Source organism: Perognathus longimembris, chromosome 4 (genome assembly GCF_023159225.1).
Source record: "Perognathus longimembris pacificus isolate PPM17 chromosome 4, ASM2315922v1, whole genome shotgun sequence".
Taxonomy (NCBI): Eukaryota; Metazoa; Chordata; class Mammalia; order Rodentia; family Heteromyidae; genus Perognathus; species Perognathus longimembris.
This window is the reverse complement of record NC_063164.1, coordinates 54,854,921-54,867,759: the sequence shown is the minus strand read 5'-3', so window position 1 is coordinate 54,867,759 and position 12,839 is coordinate 54,854,921.

Sequence of the window (12,839 nt, the reverse complement as noted above, 5' to 3'; positions counted from 1 at the left end):
AGGCTTGAACTCTGGCCTGGGCACTGTCCCTCAGCTCCTTAACTAAAGGCCAAGGCTCTACCACTTTGAGCCACAGTGCCACTGCTGATTTTCTGGTGGTTAATTGGAAATACAAGTCTTATGGTCTTTCCTACCCTGGCTGGATTTGAAGCACGATCCTCAGATCTCAGCCTCCTGAGCAGCTAGGATTACAGGAGTGAGCCAATGGCACCGAGCTGGCATTACCTTTATTGTTCATCTCCTGTTATAGTTTTTTTTTTCTGTCTGGTTTTCTATATCTCTTCTGTTTTTCTTGTGTTGTGTTATTTTTATTTTAGTGCCAGAAACTGAATCCAAGTCCTTGCATGTGGGCCTAGGAATGTGGCTTAGTGGTAGAGTGCTTGTCTAGCATGTACGAAGCCCTGGGTTCGATTCCTCAGTACCACTTAAACAGAAAACAACAGAAGTGTCACCATGGCTCACGTGGTGGAGTGCTATGCTAGCCCTGAACAAAAACCGCTCAGGGTAGTTTGAGGGTTTTTTGGTTTTTTTGCCAGTCCTGGGGCGTGGACTCAGGGCACTGTCCTTAGCTTCTTTTTGCTAGCACCCTGCCACTTGAGCCACAGCGCATCCTTGCTGTTTTCTGTATATGTGGTGCTAGGAAATTGAACCCAGGGCTTCATGTATATGAGGCAGGAACTCTTTGCCACTAGGCCATATCCCCAGCCCCTAGTTTGAGTTTGAATATACTACCCTATGTGTTGGCATCTCAGAAAAATTAAGATAGTTGGAAAATACAAACCTCATTTTGAATTGTGATCTTTCATGGGTTTCATGCTCTGGTATCATTTTTAAATTGTATTTTATTGTAAAATTGATGCACAGAGGGTTTACAGTTACATAAATAAGGTGATGAGTACATTTCTTTTTGAACAGTGTTATCCCTTCCCTCATTTTCTCCCACTTTCCCTCTCCCCAACTCCTCTCTCCCCTAAGTTGTAAAGTTCATTTCCAACATAGTGTCTAATGGCTATCTCTGTTGCATTGGTTCATCCTTTGTCACACTGTTTCTGTGATTCCTCTTCTCTTCCCCAAACCATATAAACTTATATATAAGACAAAGAGTATATAAATCAGAAATAGTGACCAAAGGGAGTAAACCAGGGAGTAAAAAATGAAAGACAAAAGAAATAATTGCAAACAGTACACTAAAGAAAAACAAAAGAAAAATGAAACAACCACATTGTTGATGATCCTCTTGTATCCCCTTCCTGGGGTTGTACCCACACTATCACTGTACCTTATCTGAGTACACTGGATACTGTATATACTGGTATTAGAACTAGGGAAGTGAAAGGGCATATAAAAATCAAGAGACAAAGGATAAAAAAACAAACAACTCCAAAAGCAATACTTGCAAAACCATTTGGTGTAAACCAACTGAACAACTCATGGTGGGAGAGGGATACGGGGAGTGGGCAGGGGGGAATGAGGGAAGAGGTAACAAACAGTACAAGAAATGTACCCAAGGCCTAACGTATGAAACTGTAACCTCTCTGTACATCACTTTGACAATAAATAAGAAAAAAAGAACTCTCTTGTTTCCATTTCATAGAGATCATCTCAATCATTTTATATGGTCACATGTATATAGCTATTGGGCTATTGTGCACCTCTGCTAGTACTACCCTAGGCATATACTAATTATTACGAATGAGGGAAAACATGATTACTTTGGGTCTGGCTTACATCACTTCATATGATTTTTTCCAAGTCTTTCCATTTCCTTACCAATGAGGTCTTGTCATTCTTTCTGATGGAAGCATAGAATTCCATTGTGTAAACTGTGGTATGATTTTTTACAAAACCGATTTTTCAGGTTAGTTAGAAAAGTGTTCCCTGGCAGCTACACTACATAAATGTATCCAGAGGCACATATGGAGGAAACAACTTTTCAAGAAGTCATCAGATGGATCTAGAGCATTTAATGGATCAAGGAAAAGTTAAGAGAACTCTTTTTCCATTTCATGTTTTTCTCCTGCCTCTGTGTCATTTTATAGGCTGTCTAATTAACCTCCCCCTCTGTGATAGCCAATGGCACAATACTTACAAAGTTTACCACCAAAGCTGAGTATGCACTTCATTTTTAAACATGTGGCTCTTCCCTAGAAGTCCCTCCAAATTACAAATCATTAGGGTTCTTATGTCTTGTTCCTGTGCAAGCAAAGGGAAGCACTTATCTCTGATGTCTTCCCAATTTTCACCCAGATTATTCATTCTCACAGCCCCAAAGGCATTTGACAACTGAGAAATGTAATGTCTGTTCACATTAACCCATTTAAAAAATACTTAGGGAAACAACGTGAAGTCGCTTAGTCCCCATATCAGTGCTACCAACTAATGACAACTCTCCGGGATCTTGCTTTCGAAGAGAAAACATTTGGTTCATTTTGTGAAGGAAACAAACCAAGACTTTGCCTTATCGACACTGCTGTTATTCCTTGAAGCCTAATAAATGAGAGAATACAACTCTAGGTATACTCAAAGAATTTAATAGCTTTCATATCTATATAATCATGGAGAGTCTTTTAAAAATACTTTAATTGAAAAAATTTCATCTTATTGTGAAAAATTTAATTTAAAAAATCCCATCCTATATTAGTTCGATATATACCTCTAAACCTGATAGCACGCTCTCATGTGGGAAATTCTGATAAAGAGTAATCTTTCAGAGCATTCTCTTCACAGACAGAGCCAAGATACACAAAGACAACTTTCTACCTCCTATATGGAGACTTTGTAATCACATGAAAACACAGGAGTCTACTCCATCCTTGGTTTGAGCCTTCACTCAGCAGCTTCCTTACTTTGGGATTCATAACAATTATCTAACCAGCAAAAGCTTAGTGTTCACATCTGTAGAGCAAGCACAGCATTCATGCATAGGGGCTGTTGCATTAAGTGCAATCTTAAGTGTACAATGCTTGACAAGGAGTGAGCAGTCAGTAAAGTGTAGCCAACATTATTCATTATAGAAGACTAAATCCAGAATGGTTTATAGAGAAACACATATCTCTGGGGAGTCTACATCTTCTCTTATCCTATTCTTTCTTCTTTATTACAAAAAACTCAAATCATAGTACAAACAGCAACACAATTTCTAGTAGAGATGAGAGGAAAATGATTTTCTTAAGCTTCCCCAGACCTGTGTAGTGAGTATTGGTAATGACTACAAACTTGTAAGCATGAGCCCCTCAATCTGCTATTGCTTGTGCTACCTCAGCTGTCCCAAACTTGTTCAGGTCTTTGATGTATCTAAAATCTCCAGACACTAAGGGATGATGTGTTGATTCTAAGAACAGCTTGGACATCCACAATCTAAAAATTACAAAGTAGCCATAAAGTGATGTTTGTGTGGGCTGGAATACTGGCATTATTCATGGTGGCCAAGAAAATTATAGAAGTGTACAATGCTGGGCAATTAAATTTGGGTCATTACTCAGCTGGCCCAGCCTGTGGAGAGATGCCTGGGAAACCCAGTCATTTTTTCTAGATGAAGCAATTCTGATGAGCATTTTCAGTCTCAAGTGATTCAGGAAATCGAATGCCCATCTTCATTCTCATTTAGTCCTCTAAACAAGTTCCTGCAGTGCACATTTTGGGAACTAAGCCATACTTGGCCACAGATGTTCATGGTTTGAGGGAGGAGGTCAGTGACCTAAGCAAGTTTTTATTGGAGGGATTTTTAAAAGATCATAGAAACTAAACAGTAATATGTAAATGTGGCTATTCCATTCTCATCTCTTCAGGCTGAAATATCTCATGTTGCTTTAAACTGCTTTCATTCTCAAAAAAGATGTCCTTGGTTCCCAAGGTGGAGGTCAATGTACACAGTAGCCACGCATCTGTCTGACCTTCCCATTCTCTTAAGGAATCTAGTCTCTACTGGACAATGGGAGAGAGTGATGAACCCAAATAGGTTTTCAATAATTGTTCATTACTGAATATTTGGCACCATTGCTACAGTATTTGTACTTTAAAAGATAACTTCCTGAAACAAAATAAATCCATACTTGGATAAATTGTAGCCTGAATTAAAAAAGGAAATAGAATGCTCGAATAGGAGTTTCTTTGGTTAGTTTCTCTTATGATGTTGTTTTAAAGCTTCCGTTATTTACTTGTTTTTAATTTAAGGAATGTTTCATTTATCCTCAATTTTCACTGAAAGTCCTATTATTCTCTCTATTGTTCTGGAGCTTGAGAATGTCAGTAAATACATCAAAGGTCTCTAACTGTAGAGATTTCTTCACAAATTGCATACTAGGTGTGGGTGACTTTTGAAGGCAGTTAGAAGGTGTCAAGCGCTTTGAGAAAAGAAAGAAGAAATAGGGTAAGAGGATCAAGCATGTGGGGCAGATGGTCTATAGGTAACTATTTTAACTGGAAATTAGGGAAACTCAGGAAGTAACGGTTTCAAGAAGGATTAGCTAAGGAAATTGGGAAGTGGCCTGACTCCAAAGAAAGGGCTTAAAGCAGTGTTGATGTGTTAGATGATAGAAGGGCAGCAAGGAGGCCAGTGGAGCTGGAGTGAATGGAGGAGGGAGAGAGAGCGAGCATAAAAGTATCCTCCTCCACTACTATGATTTCCAACTGAACAAGGGTTCCATGGCAGGGGACACAAATGGAAAAAAGGAGCCAGAGGATTCAACTTGTACACAGATGGTTTTCTTTTAAGGCTAGGAGCTAATTATATTTTCTCAAGGTTAGTATAATTATAAAGAGCTGCATATTGAAATAAAGAGGAAATTAGGAAGAAATGATTAAACCCTCTACTCCCATCATCACTTGAAGATTGTTTCAAAAAGTCAAAATAATGGAAACCTTGCCTCTCATTCCTCATTGTAAATGAACTTTGCTCAAAGGATTCCTCCGAGGCTGATTTTTACAAACACAGCCACCTTGTACACATCAGTTGCAATGTCACGGGCAAGGATTAAACACAGAGGGAGCCTCAACACAGCCTCAACAGTATGCAACACAGAACACAAGTATAGAGAACTTTTCTTGGCTCCCTAACTGCTAAAGCATTAATAATTTCTGTATATCTGAGAGCTTCAAGGTGATGTTGTGAAATTTTAAGTTTGTAGATTAATATCTGCTTGTAACACATATCTCTATGCTCATTCTAGACCAGGTATCTCTGAGATAATAATTTGGGGACCATACCACTTCCTTGCTATGACTTAAAGCTTCAGACCCATAACCTTTGGTCCTACTCAGAGATCTACCCATTCTCATCTTTGCATCAACTTTATCCTTTAATGGTAGGAAAATTCCTATTTGTACAAAATACAAGAAAGAGGAGACAGAAGAATGAGCTCCAAAGAACACTGTCATATTTGATTAGATAATCACTGAAATCATGTAATCTGTTAAAATATATTCCATAAATGTAAATCTGTGGAAGCTGGCATAAATTATCCATAATCATTTACTCACTTATCATTTACTTAATTATTTCATGTTACTATAAGTTAAGTTCACTATATATGGTTTTAAAAGAAGTAGACAAGTGCCAACCCTTAATTGGTTGGGGTTGTCTGAGTTGCTAAAAATCGTTCAAGGCCCAATGAGGATAAGAGCTGTGACTAATTAGCCATGTCCGTCATGAGCAAAGGCAAAGTTCCCTTGAACTAGTTGTGCACAGAAACTAATGATAGTGTTTCTAGAACAGTAAACTACTTTCTGAAACATGGAATTCCCTACAAAATAAGAGGCCAATGTTATATCATAGTTGAAAAACAAATCTTTTTTCAAGTTAGAGCAGTCTAAAACAGGCAATATGAAGTATAGTGACTCAAAGGTGATACTTTATGGTGGTAAACATCATCTATGGGATACTTCCAGGAGAATGTTAACCCTTTTCTTTACCATGCTGTACTACAAAGTTCAAGAAAAAAAGTAACTTGTCTCTATGGTGGCTCTATGAGGGACAAGTCAACTCTTCACTCTCATTCCCAATGAAGTTAACCATTCTGTTTTACAGCTCCTGGCTGATGTTTTCAGTGATTTGATACTTGATACGACTTTTCTGTCAGTTATTCTTAAATTCATTTTTACAGCTGACTGTGGTGCTGTGCAGTCTCCCTTTTACTAATATGTTTAATAGTTGTGGCTTTGAATGACTGCCAACTCCAAGAAACAGCTGAAAATGTTATTACTCAGACACTATACTTTACTTTTGCAATTTATAGCCTGGATTCATTGCAGTCGAACTGCAAACATTGGTTTCCTACAAATATATTCTCAGGCTTTTGTTTTTCAAGTTACATTATTAAATTTTCTGACACATGTTGAATAAAGGTCTATACCAAATCGTTTACTATCTCCCAAGTTTTATTTAAAACAACACCTATGGGAAACTTACATTCTGCTTATTGCTGGGCTGGAAAGAAATCAAGTGACATAATAAATAAGGAAAAATGAAGATTTAACTTACAGGCAAGGTGGTAGGAAGATATAGTTCAAATTTACTATTTAAAACCTATGCATATGTAGATAACTTACTTACCTTCTCTACATTTCCTTTATCTGAATTTCCTTTTATCTGAAATGTGGATATAACTGTATCTGTCATGCATAACTGTAAAGTATAATATTCTCACATATCCAAACCCTACTTCACAGCATGACCCAAAACAAGAAGAAATCTCCAAGCAGGAGGGCAAGTGCCTCAGATAATATAGACAAAGGCAACCTAAAACTAAGAGAAGCACTTTAACCTAAGCTTATCTAAGCTCTTCTAGTGCCCGGAGCTAGCTGACAGCCTCTGTCACATAAAGATTATGGCATATCGTTGGGTGCCAATGGCTCTATAGTCCTAGCTATTCAGCAGGCTGACATCTGAGGATCATGGTTCAAAGTCAGACTGAGCAGGAAAGTCTGTGAGATTCTTATCTCCAATCAACCACCAAAACATGAAAGTGAAGCTGTGGCTCAAAGCAACAGAGCACTAGCCTTGAGCAAAATGAGCCCAGGAACAGCATCTAGGTCCTGAGATGAAGCCTTAAGACTGGGACAAAAAAAAAAAATGGGGCATCTTCTTGCAAGCTTTTCCTTCCCTACCCACCAGCTTTCTATAAGCACAAAGCAGTAAAGTTGTATTGTGGCACTATCACCTCTCTCCTCCTTCTAGCTCTTATTAGGTTGGTCTGGACTCTTCCTGTACAATTCTTGCTATTACAAAAGATCTTAATTAGCTGAATGAAATTTCTGAAACCTAATTCACAGCAGCTCAATGGTTACATCTGAATGGGTCTGCCAGTTCAGTCGAGCAGCAACCAGTTTATTCAGTCCTCTGCTCAATTAGGCCCCTAGAATGTTCACATTATACAGGAAGTTAATGATCAGCTAATTAATCCCCCTCAATCTGAGGACAAATAAGCTGAACTTGAGTGCAGTTAAGGGGAATGTGAGCTAGGTTGCACTCAAGCCAGCAAAGACACTTGCACAGAATGCAGTATGGTTTTACATGTCAATACTGCAGAATGCCATTGCTCCATGCTTTTGTTTATTTTTATCTTGTTGTTGTTTTAAGGCTATTTAAGATTTTAGAAAAGCAGACAGAAACTGGGATCTGGTTCCTCAATCCCAAGAAAAATACTTACCTTTCTGAATTGAGAAGCCAGATTGCAAGTTGAATAAAGGAAAAAAAAAATTGCTACATGCTGAGTATCAGTGGCTCACATCTGTCATCCTAGCTACACAGGAGGCTGAGATCTGAAGATCATGGTTCAAAGTCAGCCCAGGCAAGAAAGTCCATGAATCTATCATTTCGAATTAACCACCAGAAAATTGGAAGTGGATCCGTGACTCAAAAATGTTAGAGCACTAGTCTTGAATGTAAGAGCTCAGGGACAGCGCCCAAGCACTGAGTTCAAGCTCCATGTCTGACAAATTGCATAAATAAATAAATAAATACCTAAAAAAAAAACCAGTTGCAAAACAAATAATGACATGAAAAGCAAGGACAATTTCTGTGACAGGGTAGCAATTATCATGGGCCACCTTCAGACCTCATCTATGACTCTGTTTAATTGTCTACACATAATTTTGAACCAAAAATGGAGTCATCTACACTAAACTGCAACAACTTAGGATCCTACAAGCTATGGACTTGTCCTTAGCAGAGAAGAGGCAAAAACACGACAGATCAGGAGAAGATAGGAAAGTAGAGATGCTTTGGAATCTTTTTCAGGGGGGTTAAATCCTTTCTGTCACTCACTGGCTGATTGACTTTGAGAAAATTACATAAATGCATCAGACCCGTTTCTTCAAGCATAAAATGCATAGAGGAAGGTCAATTTCCGGAGTGCTTGTGAAGCTTTAGCAAAGTACTTTGAAGATAGTCTTTAGCTTAATGAACGAACCACAGCAAACTTGGAATAAAATGTTCTTTGTTTTATATTAGGAAATTATTTGACATAGTGTCTGAGCATGGGCTTTTTAAACAGTTACACGAGATACACCATTATTCAATTTACTTCTCTGCATTTCAATATTTCTTGTATTATCTTGGACAGCTTAGTTTTCTCGTCTTTACAATGGAGGTAGTTTAGAGTGGGAGAAATGGTGGATTGTTGACAGCCACCATTCAGGGTTTCCTTTGACCAAGAGTAGGTTTTAAGAGGCAAGTTTAAGAGTTTTAAGAGAAAGTTTAAGATATTTAAGTTGTGAAAGCCAGCTTAAAGTGAGTATGCAAGGAATTAGTAGTGAGTGACTAGTAGAAATAAAAAATTATTGAATCTGAAAGTCAAAAAGGGAAAACAAACAAACATACTTACATAGAGCCTAGAACAGAGAATGGTCTTCAAGGTGAAAGCCAGAATTTTAGTGACAGAAAATTTGGATCTTTTCCCTTCCAAAATCGAGAGACACAAGGTAAAAAAAGACAAACAACTACAAAAGCAATACTTACAAACTATTTGGTGAAAATGAACTGAACAACTGAACAACTCATGGCGGGGAGGGGAAAGGGAGAGAGGGAGGAGGGAGGGGGGAATGAGGGACGAGGTAACAAACACATCAAGAAATGTATCCAATGCCTAATGTATGAAACTGTAACCTCTCTGTAATTCAGTTTGATAATAAATATATATATTTAAAAAGGAATAATGCACACACACACACACACAAAGTAACATTGGAGAAAAAAATCAACAAAGCGTATCTTGTGTCATGAGACTCCTGGGGTGTGAAAGGACCAGGGTGATATTCTGAAATATATATTTCTTCCAAATAGATTCCACAGATGTTACTGATATATACTACCTTATTATATAGCCTTTTCTGGAAATATCAGTGAGTATGGTTTTAAAATTTAAAGTAGTGATTAAAGACTTGCCTATTTCTCACATGAAAAAAAAATTTGGATCTTTTGTGGTATTTTCTTTCTCCTTCCTTCTTCCCCCTTTATTTCAACTACAGTACTACTACAGTACAAGCCCCAGCACCCTGAAAAAATGGTTCCAACTTGGGCAGGGGTAGGGAGGGGATAGCACAGACCTATGCAACAATTTGTGGCAGCCATTGCTCAAATGTTCTATGCTAGCACAGTACAACTGAATTGTGGTGGCTGCATGAGAGAACACCTTCCTGGTATGTGTCCAGCATAGATCTCCATGATGGGTTAGTGAGTCATATTACAACAATGCTGAATTACTGCCAAGCTCCACCTGAGCAGGTAAAGGACCAAAATGACAGTGAAGAAGGGGAAACTCCATCTAATGAGCTCTCAGGAATGATAAAAGGGTTCAATAAAATTAAAGGGGACCCCTACAAAAAACACAAAGAGTATACAAAAAGTAGATTGAATAAGAACACAGGTAAAAAGTGTAATGAATTTCAAGTGGATACAAATAAATAACTATTTGAGCTCAAAGAGAGTACAGCTAAACAGTTAAACACACTAAAGAAGACACAGATAAATCCATAAAAGAAGGAAGGAAAAAAGACAAAATTCCTGAAAAACAATCGAACTGAAAGCTGAGACAAAAAAAAAAAATGTGGAAAGCCTTTCCAGTGGAGGTCATATGGAAGACAGAATTTCTGATTTTGAAGACAAGAAGAATAAGTATAGTAGAAAAAGTAGAAGAAAAATGCATAAAATGGATCAAAGAAATATGAAATGAATCTACAAGACTCCTCCCCCTCCATGCAGAAAACACAAACATTTACATCCTTATAGGTATTGATGAAGGAGAAGAGAGGAGAGCTAAAGGCTAATGAAATATATTCAACAGTTATATTAGAAAACTTTGCAACTGTTGAAAAGGAGAAGCCCATCCAAGAACAAAAGGTTTTTAGAAAACCCTGCAAACCAGACCATAAAAGAACTTATCCACTGCATTTTTATAGGTAAAACATCAAGCACCAAGAACAAAGAAAAAAACACACTAAAAGCTGTACTAAAGAAAAGATGGATCACTTATATGGGAAAATATGTCTCAATAACAGCAGTTTTTCAACACAAATCATAAAAGCAAGGAAATCATGGAATGATATATTTCAAAAACTGAAAGTAAACAAGTACCAACCCCAAATACTCTAGCCACTGAGCTTTCATTCACAACTGAAGGGCATGTAAATATTCCATGATAAACAAAAACTAAAATAACTTACCACCACCAAACCATCACTAATAAAATACTCAAATACATCATGCACAGGGAAATCATTCTAAACAAGAAAATGTGGAGAAAAATATCTTACCAGATGAGTAATTATAGGAAAAACAGGAAGAAATGCAAAACTAAGCTAAGGTGAAAGATGGTAGGAACTACTACATACTTTTTAATTCTAACAGTATCTTCCAGAAACCAGTGGCTCATGTTTATAATCCTAGCTACTCAGGAGGCTGAAATCTGAGGATCCTGGTATGAAGCCAGTCTGAGCAGGAAAGTCCCCAAGTCTCTTATCTCCAACCAACTATCAAAAAAAAAAAAAAGCCAAAAGTGGCTACGGCTCAAGTGGTAGAGTGTTAGCCTTGAAAAAAAGGTCAGGGACAAAGCCCAAACCCTGACTTCATCTCCACAGCCGCACAACACTATCAATGGACACAGTTTTTCAATGAAAGACACAGAATGAATCAAAAGGTAAGACCCAACCATCAGTTATCTACAAGAAACACATCTAATGTGACAAAAACAAACAGAAACTTAGGGTGAAAATTTGGAAAAAGTCCAACAAGCAACTAAAAAACAGGCTGGTATAGCTATACTTACATCTGACAAAGTAGAGTTCAAATCAGAATCAGTCAGTAGAGACAAAGAAGACCATTTCATACCAAGACAGGGAACCTTCCACAATAAACACAATGCTTCAAATGCTTTGGAAATCAACTTTTTAACAAACACTATTGACATAAAAAGATACATAGACCTCAATGCAACAAGAGCTAACAGTAACTAATGCTTCAATATCACATTCTCACAAGTAGATATATCATCCACTCAAAACCTCAACAAAGGAACTTCATATTTAAATGACATCATAGATAAACTGGACCTAATAGACATCTACAGAATATTTCATGAAATAGCTGTACACTACCCATTCTTCCTAGTAGTGTAAGGAACTTTCTCCTGAGAGTTTAAAACCCCATATTCTATGAGAAAATTGAAACAACTCTTTGTATCCAGTCAGGCAGTAACAAAATAAAATTAGTGGATAACAGCAATAGGGATTACACAAAATATTCAAACTCATGCAGACTGAACAGAATATAGTTTAATGATGAATGGGAAATTGACGCAAACCAGAAATATGTTAGAAAAATGATCATCTTCCAACAAATGGTACTGAGAAACTGGATATCTATAAGCAGATGAATGAAACTAGATCCTTGTCTGACACTTTTTATTATTAGCAATTCAAAGTGGACTCAGAGTTCAATGCATGACTTGAAATCTTGAAACTGTAAGAAAGAATAGGAACAAGTTGGATGTACGCACTGCCTTACATATGAAACTGTAATCCCTCTGTACATCACATTGACAATAAGTGAATCAGTTAATTTAATTTTTTTTTCAAAAAGAAAGGATAGGAAAAAACTATAGGAAAAATTCGGAGAAAAACAAGACTAAATTGGAATAAGCAGAAACATCCTGAGTAGAGTTCCAGGGGCTCAGCAAATAGCAGAATTGACAAACGAGAATCCATCAAGCTAAAACAAACCTCTGCACACTAAGATAAATGTACAGCCAAATTAATGGAAGCTCTCTGCCAGCTCTATGTTTCATAGGGGTTTAAGAACCAGAATGTACATGGGGTTCAAAAAGCAAAATTCCCAAAGAATCAATAACCCAATTAATAAATAGACAAGGAATTGTATAGATAATTTACTGACATACAAATGGCCAATGAATACATGAAGAAATGCTCAACAAACCTTGCCATAAAGGAAGTACAAAAGAACATTAAGATTCTTTCTCACCCTCATCAGAATAGGCATTATCAACAATAAAACAGATGACAACAAATGCTGGTGAAAATATAGGGTAAAAAAATCCTATTATAGTGTTGCTGAAAATGTAAATTAGCACACTATTATGGAAGTCGGTATGGAGATTCCTGAAAAAGTCTAAAATTAGAACTACCATATGATATAATATATTTACCCACAAGAGTACAACTCACGATTACAATAAAGGGACCTACAAAAAGGGACCTTCACATCCACAATAGCTAAGTTATGGAAATGACACAGATTCTCTGCAGCTGATGAATGGATCAAGAAAATGCCTCCTCACACACATGCACACTCACACACAATGCAATTTGTAAGCCATCACTTATTATGT